This window comes from the organism of the source record quoted next, unplaced genomic scaffold (genome assembly GCF_019419815.1).
Source record: "Pyrus x bretschneideri cultivar Hongxiangsu unplaced genomic scaffold, Pyrus_bretschneideri_v1 Contig5, whole genome shotgun sequence".
In the NCBI taxonomy this organism is placed as follows: domain Eukaryota; kingdom Viridiplantae; phylum Streptophyta; class Magnoliopsida; order Rosales; family Rosaceae; genus Pyrus; species Pyrus x bretschneideri.
The window spans coordinates 11,341,822-11,357,459 of NW_025999787.1; the positions used below are offsets into that span (position 1 = coordinate 11,341,822).

General features: G+C 39.4%; 2 pseudogenes; one reads left to right on the plus strand and one right to left on the minus strand.

Moving 5' to 3' along the window:
• Positions 1–486: 486 nt before the first annotated feature.
• LOC103965183 lies at positions 487–3,470 on the plus strand (annotated as a pseudogene).
• A 178-nt stretch (positions 3,471–3,648) lies between these two features.
• LOC103965194 lies at positions 3,649–9,734 on the minus strand (annotated as a pseudogene).
• Between the last annotated feature and the right edge of the window lie 5,904 nt (positions 9,735–15,638).

A 15,638-nucleotide genomic window follows, 5' to 3' on the forward strand; every position in this document is an offset into this window, starting at 1 on the left:
AGATAACTTAAATTTTTTTTTTTAAAAACAATAAAAGGACTTGTTGAATGATCCGGATAAAGCCAAACCATGCCTGCAGAACATTTATATTTTGAAAAACAAGGAAACTAAACAACAAACAACAGATTGCTGTTAAGTCAAATAAAATTACTTGAATAACGTTGTTCTTTCAGTTACATTGGAAGTTAAGACATGAAAATTATAAAAAGAAGAAGCCGAAAATGATTTGGTCAGATTAGCGATGACTCTGGTGGATACGATGTTTCGATGCCGTCAATGGATTGGATTTAGAAAAATAATTCAATTAAAATGATTTGATGCAATTGTCGATGACTAATGGATACGGATATGTCGATGACTCCAATGGATACGATGTTTCGATGCTTTCAATGGATTGGATTTAGAAAAATAGCATGAATAATACAATGAAAATAATGTTCATATATAGACTGTCGCAGCCTTAGCTCAGGCATCTCACTTGGTACCATGGCTTTTGAACTGACATATTCTCTATGCTTTCTACTTATCCTCCTACATCTGCCACTTTTCACCACTTCTCAACCTTACCAGAATAAATCTTTAGGCTCGTCTCTCGTTGCTCAGGACGATGACTCTGCATGGCTCTCACCTTCTGAGGAATTTGCTTTCGGTTTCCAAAGAATTGGAAATGATGGTGGCTTCTTACTCGCCATCTGGTTCAACAAAATACGAGAAAAAACAATGTCGTCTGGTCAGCTATTAATGGAAGTCTTTTCCAAAAAGGATCCACGGTTGAGTTCACCGTGGATGGCTTTTTTATCAAGGATTCTGAAACGGGTAATCAGCAATTCATTTCTGATCAGACTGCTGCCAATGGGGTTGCCTATGCAGCCATGCTTGACACTGGAAATTTCGTCCTGGCCAACAAAAATTCAATCAATCTGTGGGAGAGTTTTCATTATCCTACTAATACAATCCTCCCCACACAAACTCTCAGTCAAGGCAACGTACTTTACGCCAGCTATTCTGAAACCAATTACTCAAAGGGCAGATTCCAGTTAAACCTACAGTTCGACGGAAATCTTGTGCTTTATACAACGCATTTTCCATTGGATACTCTCAACTCTGGTTACTGGTCACCAAAACCGAGGGCAGTGGCTTTCAGGTTGTCTTTAACATGTCTGGCTATATTTTCGTTACAGGCAAAAATGAAAGCGTAGTTTACACAGTATCAGATTCAGACAAGATGGCTTCGGTCAAAGATTACTACCAAAGAGCAACTATTGATTCTGATGGAGTTTTCAGGCACTATGTCTACCATAAAAGCAATGGCTCATTTGTGGAAACGGGGACCAGGGCTTGGTCCACTTTTTCGTTCCAACCTCCAAATGTTTGCATTGCAATAGAAGACAGAGGCCCAGGTCCATGTGGGTTCAACAGCATATGTGAACATGATGATCAAGGACCTACTATTTGTCGGTGCCCACAGGGTTACACCTCCATTGACGTAAACGATGAGCGCAAAGGATGCAAACAAAAATTCATTCCCCAAAGTTGTGATGAATCCTCACCAGAATCACATGGTTTTGTGTTGGCAGAGATGCCATACACAGATTGGCCTAATGGAGATTATGAGCATTTTCAGCCGGTAGATGAGGACTGGTGCAAGAAGAGTTGTCTGGGTGACTGTTTCTGTGCCATTGCCATTTATAACAGCGATCAGCAAGACTGTTATAAGAAGGGAATTCCCCTTTTGAATGGGAGGAATGACAACAGTACTCCATGGAAATCCCTCATCAAAGTAGGAGCAGACAATTCTACTTCAAAATACGGAAAAAAGAAAGAGATTTCAGCTTTAGTCCTCGTCGGAGCAGCGCTCATGCTGATAATCAGCTATTTGCTTATTTTTATAATAACCTATTTGTTTTTTTCTCGCTTGTACTCCAAGCAAGCAAAGACGAGTGACCTTTATCCAGTTGTTCAAGGCTTTAATCTAAAACGCTTCACTTACATGGAGTTAAAAGAAGCTACAGAAGGATTCAAGGAAGAACTAGGCCGTGGCGGTTTTGCAACAGTTTACAAAGGAGTTTTAGCATCTGACAATGGGAAAGGTGTTGCTGTCAAAAGATTGGACAGTATGGTCAGAGAAAATGATTTCGAATTCAAGGCTGAAGTGAGCATGATTGGGGGAACAAGTCACAAAAATTTAGTCAAGCTACTAGGATTTTGCAATGAAGGACAACACCGAATTCTTGTGTATGAGTTTATGACGAATGGATCCTTATCAAGCTTCCTCTTTGGAAATTCAAGGCCAAGCTGGTACCAAAGAACAGAAATTGCCTTGGGAACTGCACGAGGGCTCCGGTATTTGCATGAAGAGTGTAGCAGCCAAATCATACATTGTGACATTAAGCCTCAAAACATTCTTCTAGATGACTCTTTCACTGCAAGAATTGCCGACTTTGGAGTGGCCAAGCTATTGAAGATGGACCAAACTCGTACGACTACAAGATTTCGAGGAACAAAAGGGTACGTAGCTCCTGAATGGTTCAAAAGCTTGCCTGTCACAGTGAAGGCGGATGTTTATAGCTTTGGCATTTTGTTATTAGAGATTATTTGCTGCAGGAAGCATTATGAAGAAAACATGCAGGATGAAGAACAAATGATACTAGCTGATTGGGCATATGGTTGCTATGAGCAAAAGAAATTGCACCTGCTAATCAAGAATGATGATGATGAGGCCAAGGAGGACATCAAGAACATGGAACTGTTTTTGATGATCGCATTTTGGTGCATTCAAGAGGATCCATCACTAAGACCGACCATGAGCAAAGTGACACCGATGCTTGAAGGAAACCTTGAAGTTTCAGTCCCACCAAATCCATCCTCATTATATGTTCTATCTAAGTGATCACAATTACAGTTGACTGCAAGAGATCAAACTTTTGTGTGTTTGATTTTATACCATTAACCTGGCTCTTTATCTGAATTGTTACATGAGCATTTTATTTTTGATGTTTGCTCTAATAGTGGTGAGTGTTTTTATTTTTTATTTTTTGTGTTGTTTTTTTTTTCCTATATAGGCCAGGGTTATACTTTCTAAATTTTATTTGTGAAATCGATTTGATTAGAATGGCCGTATTTGACTTGGTCACTTGATCTTTTGGTATGTAATATGGTATTTCTCTCCACACAAGTGGATATAGACTCTCCTTATTGGCACAAATTTCCACCCTTAATGTTGTTGTATGAAAAAATCCGTGTGTATTTTTAAAGATTTTTATCACAAATTATCATTGAAATTGATCTATCTTTTCAAGATGATTCTGAAATTAAAAATCCATAAATAAGAGTTGTAAATCAATGTAGTTTTTCCGTTATATTTATGTAAAAAAATTATCCTATGTGCTGATATCCACAAATTTAATTAAATATTATCATGTAGATTAAAAATATTTAAATAATGAAATTTTTATATTTATTTTCTATATAATGAAAAACTTAAAAAAAAAAAAAAAAACGGATGTGCTATCCACACATCTTAAATTACTTTCCACACCCTTTTTTAATTTTTATCCGTTAATTTTATTCAATTCATCCGATCTGATGACCAAAAATTAAAAGAATGTGTGAGAAGTAAAATAGGGTGTGTTGATATCACACCTCAAAAAAAAAAGACGACGAAGATGAACAGTTCATGTTCTTCTTTCCCTCCCACCTAGCAGGCTAGTACAACCATGACTGCAGAAACGATGTCGTAATGCAGATCGGCGAAGAATACACAGCTGACAGTAACGAAATCAGTGACTCAAATCTCGAGCTTACGGACCATCAGAGCCTCGGGTCTCTGGCTCTGCTTCTCCAGAAATCCCACAGCTGAGTCCCACGCCGCCGCCGGGGGGAAGCCGAAAATCCCAACCGTACCCACTTCCCGGAGAGCTTCGTTTTCCAAGTCGGCGTTCTGGAAGCCCAAGTCGAGGTTCGTGTAGCCGGTTCCTCCTGGTGAACAGAAGGTGACTGACGAAATTCCCCACCTGAAGTCAACCGACAATTCCCCTAATGTGGCATCGCGAAGCTCCAAAACAAGGACAAATAGAAGCAAAAAGAAAAGATAGAAAATCTAGGACTGGCTATGTAGAAGGGGCCGAACATAGTTATACTATGGAACTAAAGTAGTGGAAGGAAGTAGCTTACCTTTGTATGAACTGGACCTGGCTGCTGAAAATTCAGCAGCAGGTCCTGCTTACAACCAATACCGGCTGAACAAGTGTTCAAGTTTTGATTAAAATTAAAACTTGAACACGTGTTCAACCGGGATTGGATGTAAGCAGGACCTAATGCTGAATTCTTCAACAGCCAAGTCTTTTCCCCTTTGTATGGTGATGAGGAGCAGCACTGTCCAAAGCCAAAACCAAAAAGGCCAAAGAAAACGCCAATGGAGATGATGATCATTTATGCCTTCTCCAAGTCCATTGACTCCATTGATTCCACTAGTAAAGATTTGCGGTTGATTTTTGCTAGTTTTTTGCGTTATTTAGCTATTGGGATTCAGTGTTGAGCGAGGTAGCAAAGCAAGTATTTGTTATTCGTTGTTTTGTATGAATGAATTAGTATATAATTCTTGGATTTCAAACTTGTTTAGAAATTGTTTGTTGACTTGTTTATGGTTCTTGGGTCTTATTTATTTTTTGTTGACAAAAGGGCATTAAGCTCAAAGAAAAGACTACAATAAAATATCACCTGGCCAAGTGGCTTCCCTATTATATAAGCAACTAGAAAACATTGACAAGATGGAGGAGTTTGCTAATAAAATACTGCACCCAAATTGCAAGATAATTCAAACAGGCAAATTTGTTATCAAACAAAATTTATTTCTCAATATATATACCAAAATTTCACAAGATCTTATCTATTTTAAGCTTATAAAATAATTTTTCCAGGCCTTCGGAAAGCTATGCATATTTAACTAAATACGATATGAAATTTTGGTGATTTTTTAAAGTATATGAACTGTTATAAAATTTTGGTGCATTCAAGGGGATCCATCACAACGACCGACCACGAAGAATGTCATGCAGATGCTTGAAGGAACTGTTGAAGTCCCCGCCCCACCAAATCCTTCAGAATTGTATGCTCAACCAAAGTGATAGCAATTATCATTTGTTTTCCTAGATGTGGAAACATTTTTTTTCAACCAGATAGTTCATAGCATGTCGGCAAAAGACTTGTATTCTTCTCCATTTTTTCTTTTTCTGTTCGCGGAACATAAACGAGTCTTTGAAGCAAAACTGCCAAAAATTGATAGAATCTTTCATAGTGAGTGCTGGAGATGAATTTCCTAAGAACTGAGGGCTGATTTTATATGGATATATTACCCCCTAACACACTATTTTCTAAGACAGTTGAAGTAAAAATATACTAAACACATGTATATGTACAATAGAACCTCGATAACTTTATACCCGATACATTAATAATTTCAATTAAATTATATTTTGGCTGGTCGCAACTTAAGGGATAATGTGTTAAATGAATAATTAGCTAAATTTACAAAATAATACATTATAAAAAATTCATTTAGGTTCTATGTAACATATAAATTAATAATGTAAGATCTCACATCGCCCAAGGGAGTGATCCTTATATGTATATTCTAATCCTTACCTAGCACGAGGCCTTTTGGGAGCTCACTGGCTTCGAGTTCTATGGGAACTCCGAAGTTAAGCAAGTAGCACGATAGAGCACTCCCATGATGGGTGACCCACTGAGAAGTTCTCGTGTGAGTTCCCTAGAAACAAAACCATGAGGGCGTGTTCGGGGCCCAAAGCGGACAATATCGTACTACGATTGTAACATCCCATATCGTCCAGGGGAGTGGATCCTCTAAGCCTTATATGTATATTCACATCTCTACCTAGCACGAGGCCTTTTGGGAGCTCACTGGCTTCGGGTATATTCACATCTCTACCTAGCACGAAGCCTTTTGGGAGCTCACTGGCTTCGGGTTCCATGGGATAGAGCACTCCCATGATGGGTGATCCACTGGGAAGTTCTCGTGTGAGTTCCCCAGAAACAAAACCGTGAGGGCGTGGTTGAGGTCCAAAGCGGACAATATCATGCTACGATTGTAACATCCCATATCGCCTAGGGGAGTGGATCCTCTAAGCCTTATATGTATATTCACATCTCTACCTAGCACGAGGCCTTTTGGGAGCTCACTGGCTTCGGTTTCCATGGGAACTTTGAAGTTAAGCGAGTAGCGCAAGAAAGCACTCCTATGATAGGTGACCCACTGGGAAGTTCTTGTGTGAGTTCCCAAAAATAAAGCTGTGAGGGCGTGGTCGGGGCCCAAAGTTGACAATATCGTGCTACGGTGGAGTCCAGCCTGGGATGTGGTGGGGGCCCGGACCGGGATGTGACAATTTGGTATCAGAGCCTAACCCTGGCTGTGGTGTGCCGACGAGGACGTCGGGCCCCTAAGGGGGGGTGGATTATAAGACCCCACATAGCCCAAGAGGAGTGATCCTTATATGTATATTCTCATTCCTACCTAGCACGAGGCTCTTTGGGAGCTCACTGGCTTCGGGTTCCATGGGAACTCCGAAGTTAAGCGAGTAGCGCGCAAGAGCACTCCCATGATGGGTGACCCACTGGGAAGTTCTCGTCTGAGTTCCCAGAAACAAAACCGTGAGGGCGTGGTCGGGGTCCAAAATGGACAATATCGTGCTACGGTGGTGGAGCGGGCCCAAGATTTGGCGGACCCCAAGCCGGGATGTGACAAATAAATTTTTTTTTTAATACATAATGACCTTCTAAAAATATGACTCAATCATTGTTTGTTTAGACATCTTCCGGAAGCAAGGACTAAAAGCACCTCTAAGAAGAAGCATCAGAAAGAAAAATATTGTTAAGCTTCAAGTTTCTTGCCCACCACCACACATCCACATGTTTCCTATGGTGTATAAGTTATGCTTTTGTCTGCAACAACTTCAAAGTCTTTATTTTTTTAATGTTTTAGTCTTTTGCATTTAGAAATGGCACTGAGAATAAAATAAGAAACAAGAGACCTTAATTATGAGGTACATAGGACTAAAGTCATGGAACATTGGAATTAATTGATCTGCCCTTAAACTGTTTTACCGGGTTAAAGGGTTTATTCTGATTTCTTACAATGCCGTCAAACCTGAAGAAGAGAATTTTTGCGGGGGCAACGGAAACTTTAACGGCATGTTTACTTATGAGAAATGGGTATCCAAAATGTGTTTACATTAACGACATTATTATTATTATTTTAACGTTTCATTTTTACTAACGCACAAGGAATGAAAAAGTAAAGTAGTCATCTTGAAAACTAGTTCATCATATACCTGAAAAAGTAAATACACACATTCCCTAAATTGATCTGGCAAAACTTCCTGGTTCTTGTTTAAGTTTTCATAAAAGAATGCTAGCTAGTGTAGGAAGTTTATACGGACTGCAACTGAACTTACAAGTGATTATGCTCAAAAGTCTGAGTAGTTGATCCTGACAAAACCCGAAGTCATTGAATGGTAAAATTTTACATGTGACGTTAATTACATTGAAACTCGTCTAATATGGTTTCTAATCCAAACTTTAGGAAAGTTAGATTGTTGCCATGCAGCAGCTATATGTGGATAATTAATATATCTTTTATTTCTCAAAGAAAAGTACACTTGATTAGCACACAAAGTGATCTTTAACATTGGAGGGAAGCTGGAAATATGCATATTGCCATGACCGGCTCAAAGCTAAAGGGCCACAAACTCCTAAAAATCCTACAATGAAACCAAGAGCCACAGAATATGAAACCATGGAATTTCATTCCCATTGCCTTGTACATCTTCCATGTTCTCAGTTGTATTATTACTTGTATTCATCTGTCCACACTCGTTTGGAAGCGGGGAGCCACAAAGTCCAGGGTTGCTCTCAAAGGCGGTGGCACCAAAGCCTTGGAGTTGTGTGCCGGTTGGTATCGATCCTTCTAGATTATTGTATGCAACACTAAATGAAGCCAAGAAATTAAGACTTGACAGTGATGCTGGGATTCCGCCAGATAGATGATTTCTTGAGAGGTCTAATGTCTCCGAGTTTTTGAGGTTTGATATTTGGTTTGGAATATTGCCGGAGAAGTTGTTGACGCTAAGATCCAATTTTTGAAGATATTGCAATTGGCCAATCTCGAAGGTTATATTTCCACTTAGACTGTTGTTCTTGAGGGAGATTGCTCTTGGCATGTTGGATAGATACTTGTACTGTGAAGAATGTAAAGATGAATTATCATTGCGTAGGAAGTAGATGGGAAACTCAAAATGATAACCCTGGGCTGTTTGATTTGGAGCATGTTGCGATACTAATGCTTGTAGTCTGCAAAGCCCCTTCGGAAATTCACCTGAAATCAAGTTATTATTCAACCGTACAAAGAAAGGACTTGGAAGATTCCCCAACCAACCAGGTATTGAACCAGTGAGTCTGTTAAAAGACAAATCCAGGACTTCCAGTTTCGTGAGCTTTGAGATCCATGCAGGTACTTGACCTGTCAAGTGACAGCTATATAAACTGAAAGCACTGAGATTATGTAACCCAGAATCAACAATGATATTCCTGTCCGGCATTTCTTCACCTTGAAAAGTTTTAGAAAGGAGGAGTACCCTAAGACTTTTGAAATGCATTAGTATTTTCGTTGCCCCGTAACGTTGGTGAATCTGTTTTCAGAAAGCGAAAGGAAGGACAAGGATTTCAATGAAAGAATCTCAGGTTGTATTTGCCCTTCAAGATCATTTGTAGCCAGTCGAAGTGCTTTGAGGGACTTGCATGAATAAAGGCTTATTGGAAAGATACCAGTTGACGTATTATATACAAAATCGAGTTTACTAAGTTGAGTAAGTCTCGAGAAATCAAGTGCGGAGATATTCCCACTAAAACGGTTGAAGCCCAGATTTAGTTCAATAAGGTTTGTGCAATTCAATAATGATAGGGGCAGCGGACCTTCTAGATTGTTGTAGTGAAGCAGCATGAGCTCTAATTTGGAGAGCTTCCCAATATGGAGGGGAAGTATGCCACTCACCTGATTAAAGGAGAGGTCCATGATTCTGAGATTGGTAAGGTTTAGAATGTTTTCACCAATGGAGCCTAAAATCTTATTGTAAGGTAATGAAATTTCTTGAAGTGTTTGAGCATTGTAGATGTCACTAGGAAGGAACCCGGAGAGAGTATTAAAGCCTGCACGAAAGACTTTCAATTTGGCACAATTTCCTAGTCCGAGAGGAATCAAGCCCTTGAAATCATTGTCGGAGAAATCCAAGACTCGAACCAAAGAAGAATTAAAACAGATTGAGGATGATATTTGGCCAAGAGAGAAGGTTAAAACTCAAATCAAGGATCTCAAGACGAGTCAAGGACAAAAAGAGCCCAGCATCTGCAGGACCGGAAAGCAGATTGTGGGAGAGGTTGAGGTGCGAAAGATGTGTCAGGTTTTTGAGCGATGAGAGAAACATACCTCCTTTGAGGCCTTTGGATGGCAACTGCAATCGGATGATCCGATCTCCCTGATCACAAGTGATGCCTTCCCATTGGCAACAATCAACTGAAGCAGTCCAGTTTAATGGAGGGGAAGACTGAGTGATTGACAAGGAAGAGAGAGCGTTACGTTTGGCTAGATCGCATGCATGCTTTGTAGATATAATGGAAGAAAATAAGAGGATGAGAAGGAAGCCATGAGAAATTGGATGACCCATCTTGGATTTAGATTACTCACAGCTTTTTTCATCCAAGCGTATGTATGTAGACATATACAGCATACGCGTATTAAGAAGCTGCAAGCTTATTTACTCCACAACATGTTCCTATGGCGTACATATGTGTGTATAAACATATTATGATTTTGTGTACAATATATTAATGGCTTCAAAGTCGTCTAAAGATTCTTTAATGTTTTAGTCTTGGATTTGACTTTAGGAGTAGATAACAAATAAAATAATACAACAGACATAGACTTCTAGGAATTAGAGGTTGCGTTTGTTAGCACTCGTTAGTCTTCACTGGACTAGACTGGGTTAAAAATTAGTCTAGTTTTGTGTTTGTTATTCGCACGGGTTAGCTTTAATGGGATTAGATGGGATTCACGTTGACCAAAGGCCTGGCTAGAAGGCCATCTTCAATGAAGAGGGCTAAAAGTCCAAAAGTCAAAGTTCGAAGGCTGGCATCGAAGACTGAGGTTCGAAGGTAAAAACGAATTGCAAAGTTCTACAGGAGAATTGGATCGATTTACGGGTTTCCAAGCACAACTCTCTCTTTTGATCTTTGGGACCCAAGCAGTGAACTTTTCATTTGGGATTTTTCCAATTTTCTAATTTCAAAGATCTGCTATTGTGGTTGCAAAAAGTCTTAGTAGAGTTTCTTTCACTCTGTGTATTTGAGAGCTCAAAAGCCCCCATTTCTTTCCGACATTTATAGCTATTTCATTATTTTGCATCTTAGTCCGACATTGCATCAAACGTTTCACTAACTTAGTACAACTTATTTTATTCTAAGGCAGTCCATCCTAGTCACTAGAATTAATCCAGTTTGAGATAGTGTAACGACCCACCCTCAAATATTTCGGTTTTTATAATTTTAATGCATGAATTTACGAAAATGCCCTTCGAGGTAAAAACGTTGACTTTTGCTGACCGCCTTGTCGTGTCATGTTAGATTCGTTTCTTTGGTGTATCATTGTAGTACTCATCGCTACGAATGTGTGGGCGCAAGTGGAACATAATTTGGAATTATAACGAAGATTTTACAAAGCTTAAAATGGCGAGGGTATTTTGGTAAATTTTCATTTGAAACACATGTTGTATTGGGGTTGTGTGCCACATGGGACCCACAGATTGGTCCCTAATCTTTTGGAACTCTCTCCCTCTCATTTCTCTCTCATGACTTTTCTCTCTCTCTACTCTCTCAGCTCTCTCTCTCATACATTATCTTAGCTCTCTCACTCTTCTATGTGCACCACCACCACCGCTCACCTCGCCAGCGAGCCACATCACCATCACCCCCAGTTCGTCCCATCTGTCTCCTTGAAACCAAAAATTTGAACTAAACCCTAGGGTCCACACTTAAACCGGAGAAATAGAGGATGGAGAACTTCGGCAAGTTCTCAAATCTTTCCAGTAAGGACCTTTGATCTCTTCCTCTTCGATGTTTTGATTCGATTTTTGAGTTGTATACATGTTTTGGTGACGATCTAATGCATAACTCAACTCGGGGAAACCTTTCTTGGTTTTCTGGCGACGTCAGGATTGCGTGCCTTAAATCTAAATCCTAAGGAGGCGCAAAACAAAAAAGGTGAGTGGACCATAATTTATATTAATACTAATAATAATAAGAAAACCATTTTATTCATGAACATACTAACCCCCTGCTTTGAAAACATATATAATACTACATAATATGTTTTCCAGAAAACCTTAGCATGCCATGAAATCATTCGTAAAACCAATGCGTATAAAACAGTGCTCATAAATAGTAGTATAGCCGCCCAAAGGCAAATCCACAAATCTCATCAATATTGCACTTTCTAGGGGTATCATAGTTGCCCAAAGGCTGTACCTGTCTATCACTCGAAGGTGAAGCTGTACGACATTGGGTTACGCCAGTGAAGAAACCATGGTCCATCACCTGAAGGTGAAGCTGTACGACTCCGGGTTACACCAAAGAAGAGGATAAATAACATCACACACCGACACTAGCCTCGGGCTAGTGAAGCTAGGGGTATAACATCAATATCATCAACTCTTCATTCACCCGAAGGCAATACCTATCCATCACCCGAATGTGAAGCTGTACGACACTGGGTTACACTAGTGAAGAAAACCATGGTCCATCACCCGAAAGTGAAGCTGTACGACTCCGGGTTACGCCGAAGAAAAAGTATATACATAAATCTCCTCAACTGTGTCCTATGGCCATAGACATCTACATACCTGTGTTGTGTGGATGTGTTGTATGATAACCCACTAGATAAGCACCGAAAATATACCTAAAAAACTCAAATCAAATCCAAAGCTCAAAGCCTTATCTCATCAATCCATGATAGGACATATTCATAAATCCGTAAAATAAATCATATTCGTAAATCCAAATAATCATAATCGTAAATGCATAGAGGTTCATAAACGAAAACCCAATAATTCATAACCTTTAGTAAAATGTAAATTCGCTAAATCCTTAATATCTCCTTAAAAGTAATTTAAATAATTCATAAGTTCTCCGTAACCCTTAAATATAGAAATTCGTAAAACAATATATAAAACATACTCAACTCAAGAAATATGTAATGCATGCTAGGCTAACATTTTTATAAAAATATGTAAGTTTAGAAGGGGTCCACTCACAGATATTTTATTGCCCGGAAGCTGCTTGAGCTAGCGAGTATGGTGCCACTTCCGATCGACGCACCTAACACATATAGAGGCCATTTAGCAAAACTCTACCAAAACGACAGAATTTCAAAAAACGAACAGCGAATTCGGATTCGGCACGTCGAAAAACTTAATAAGGGACCCTGGGTTCCCCCACGCGCTGCCTTATGGCAGCGGCCTGGAAGGCCACATGCCACTGCAAGCGCTGCCACTTACCAAGATGAGGTGCTGGCATTGCCCTGGACAGTGGCGGAGCACAATACCTTCAGCGAAAGAGCGTGTGCTCCACGCACTAGTCATGACGTGCGCCCACGCGCAAGCCACGCATCAGCCTAAGAAGCTGGGTTTGGGTTAATAGGTTAGGCCGAGTTAAGGTTAATAGGCCATAAGCCTAGGTTACATGGCCCAAGGGTTTAGGCCGTATTTGGTTAAGGCTAATGGGTTGTTGGATTGGGCCCAACAGCTGGGTTGGGCCGGTTTAGATCACGGGTCAGGCTTGACCCGGTCCAGATCATGGACTGTCGGACTTCACGAAAGAGAAGGCCAGATTCTTGGCTGGGAATATTCTCGAGCTCCGATTGAGCTCAAATCTCAACCAAACCTTGCAACCTAATATATGAAATTGAAGCCCAAGAGACAAGGAATCGAACCATACCTTTGGGTTCCTTGATCTTGGTCGAAAAACAGCCTGGAATGCACGGATTATCGCCAGAAACTTGAGAAGGTTTCTCCCGAAGTGTTTCCTGCATCCACACACGTGGTTAACTCCTAAACTACCCTAATCCAATTGCTAAACACAATCTATGGGTTCCAAGGGTTTACCTTGGTCAGAGATTCAAGAAGCTTGCCGGAGTACGGCAAGGTGATGCCACTGTGCTCCCTTGAGAAGTTGGACGAAGAGAGAAAGAGCTGAGGAAATTTGAGGGAGGAAGAGTGATGGTGGTGAAGTCGTTGTGTGCTATTGTATGTTTGTATATGTGTGTGTGTGTGTGTGTGTGTGTGTGTGTGTGTGTGTAGTACTCGGGAATGGAGAGGAAGAGTGTCACTCCAGGAGTAGACCAAGGTAGAAAATATCTCGGCTTGGCAAATTACCAAAATGCCCCTACATTTCAAATTTTGTAAAACTTTCATCGTAACTCCAAATCCGATTCCAATTGCGCCAACACACTTGTAGCAATGAGTGTTACAAAAATACACCAAGGAAACGGATCTTACGTGACACGACAATGTGGTCAATAAAAGTCAACGTTTTTGCCTCGAATGGCATTTTTGTAAATTCACCCATTAGTATTATAAAAATTGTGATATTTGGGGACGGCTCGTCACAATTTTGAATATAATCAAGATCACTCATGGCAGAATCCACATTCACATGAATATTATCAAAAAGTTGAGGTTTCGCCATAAAACTAATTGACATTATAGGAAGTAGCCCAACCTCTTATAAGCTCTTGCAAGGTTTCTCTTTTTACTAAGGTGGGACTCTTTTACCTTCACATCCTCACAGGTTCAAAAACATGCCTATCACAGTGAAGGTGGATGTTTACAGCTATGACATCTTGTTACTAGAAATTATTTGTTGGAGGAAGAATTTTGAAGAACATGTGGATAATGTAGATCAGCTGATACTAGCTTATTGGGCATATGATTTCAATATGCAAAAGAAGCTGAATTTGCTATTGGACAAGGACGGTGAGGCAATGGAAGACGTCAAGATATGATTGCAATGTGGTGCAATTCAGAGGACCCGCCACTGAGACCGATGATGAAGAAAGTCATGCAGATGCTAGAAGGAACTGTTGAAGTTTCAGTTCCACCGAATCCATCGTCATTATGAGTTCAATAATTTAAGTGTCTGTTTCTTTGTTATTTGATTAAAGAAAACTCAAAATCTTGAAATTTGTAGTTCAGAATTCAGAGTCCTTTATAATTTTTCGTTGAAAGAGCAATTGTAGATGTTGAAATTTGAGGTTCCACAGTATACGCGCATTCAATAGCATACATTTGCCATCCAAGTTCCTTTAAAGCAACAGAAGAACAAAAGTCAAAATATGCTTGGAATTTGCTGTCCAAGTTCTTTTTGAATTTTTCCAGGCATTAATTAGTTCGGAATTTGCCGTCCAAATTCCTTTAAAGAAGGTTGAACACTGCAGTGAATTTGTTTAGATGAGCACTCACTTTTCTGATTTGAATTTGAGTCTTGAATGAAATAGGTGAATCGAGGGAATCAAGTAAATTAAGTCATAAGCAATGTTAATGAAATGGCATCACAACCCCACATTTTGCTGAAAAAGCAAGACTATTGAGAAAATTCATATTTGTCCACATTAGGGATAAAGTTCAAATAAAAAGTGTAAGAAGTGAACTAGCAGAACAGGAGAAGAACATTAGAGAAAAAATTACTTTTTTTCCCTTAGACAATTGACATCTATCAAGCACGTGACCAAGATGGATGAAAAATTGGATGAAAATTTCCAAAATCTAATGTTAGGGGAGAAATGGGTCAATTATAAAAGTCCAGGAGGGTAATTGGTTAAAATTAAAGTTCAAAAAAAAAAATGTCAGCTTAGGAAGAAAATCGACAAAATAGAGTAATATGATTTGATGTGGTGAGAATGAATTTCATATTGATGAGAAAATAGATCTTGCATGGACTTATAAGTAAGTTGGTTACCACATTGCCAATTTAGTTTTGTGGTAGAATCTCAATTTGTTTTTATGATATCAGAGCATGTCTTCTCATGTGTGAAGCTCAACAACCCCATGCACTACACGTTACCATGTTTGTGTTGTTCACATGTTTGATTTAAAATTTGCCACAAGTGAGAAATTGTGTTGAAAAAATCAGGTTACTCCTTGTATTACCAATTGATTGTTTTATTAGTAAGTTTGGGCTTGTAAGTAAGTTGATTTCTTCGAATCCGTAACAATTTTCATTTAAAAAGTTTTTTTAGTGTCTTGAACTTTCATCCATGCATCTCGGAATACTCAGAAAACTAAATTATCTTACACGTCATGCAGAAATTGAACAAAGTACATAAGTTTGAAAGAGTCAAAAGACAGTTTCCAAGTAATGCCCGTGAAGAATCCGAAAAAAAGACTCGGAATCAGAGTCAATTGAACCATTGACGAAAATGAGCTCATTGTTGACTTTGTTGCGGTTTGATCCTCTAATTTAAGCACAAGAAATCACATCCTGGTCCAGCATCCAAGTTTTTTATTTCATATATGCTTGAA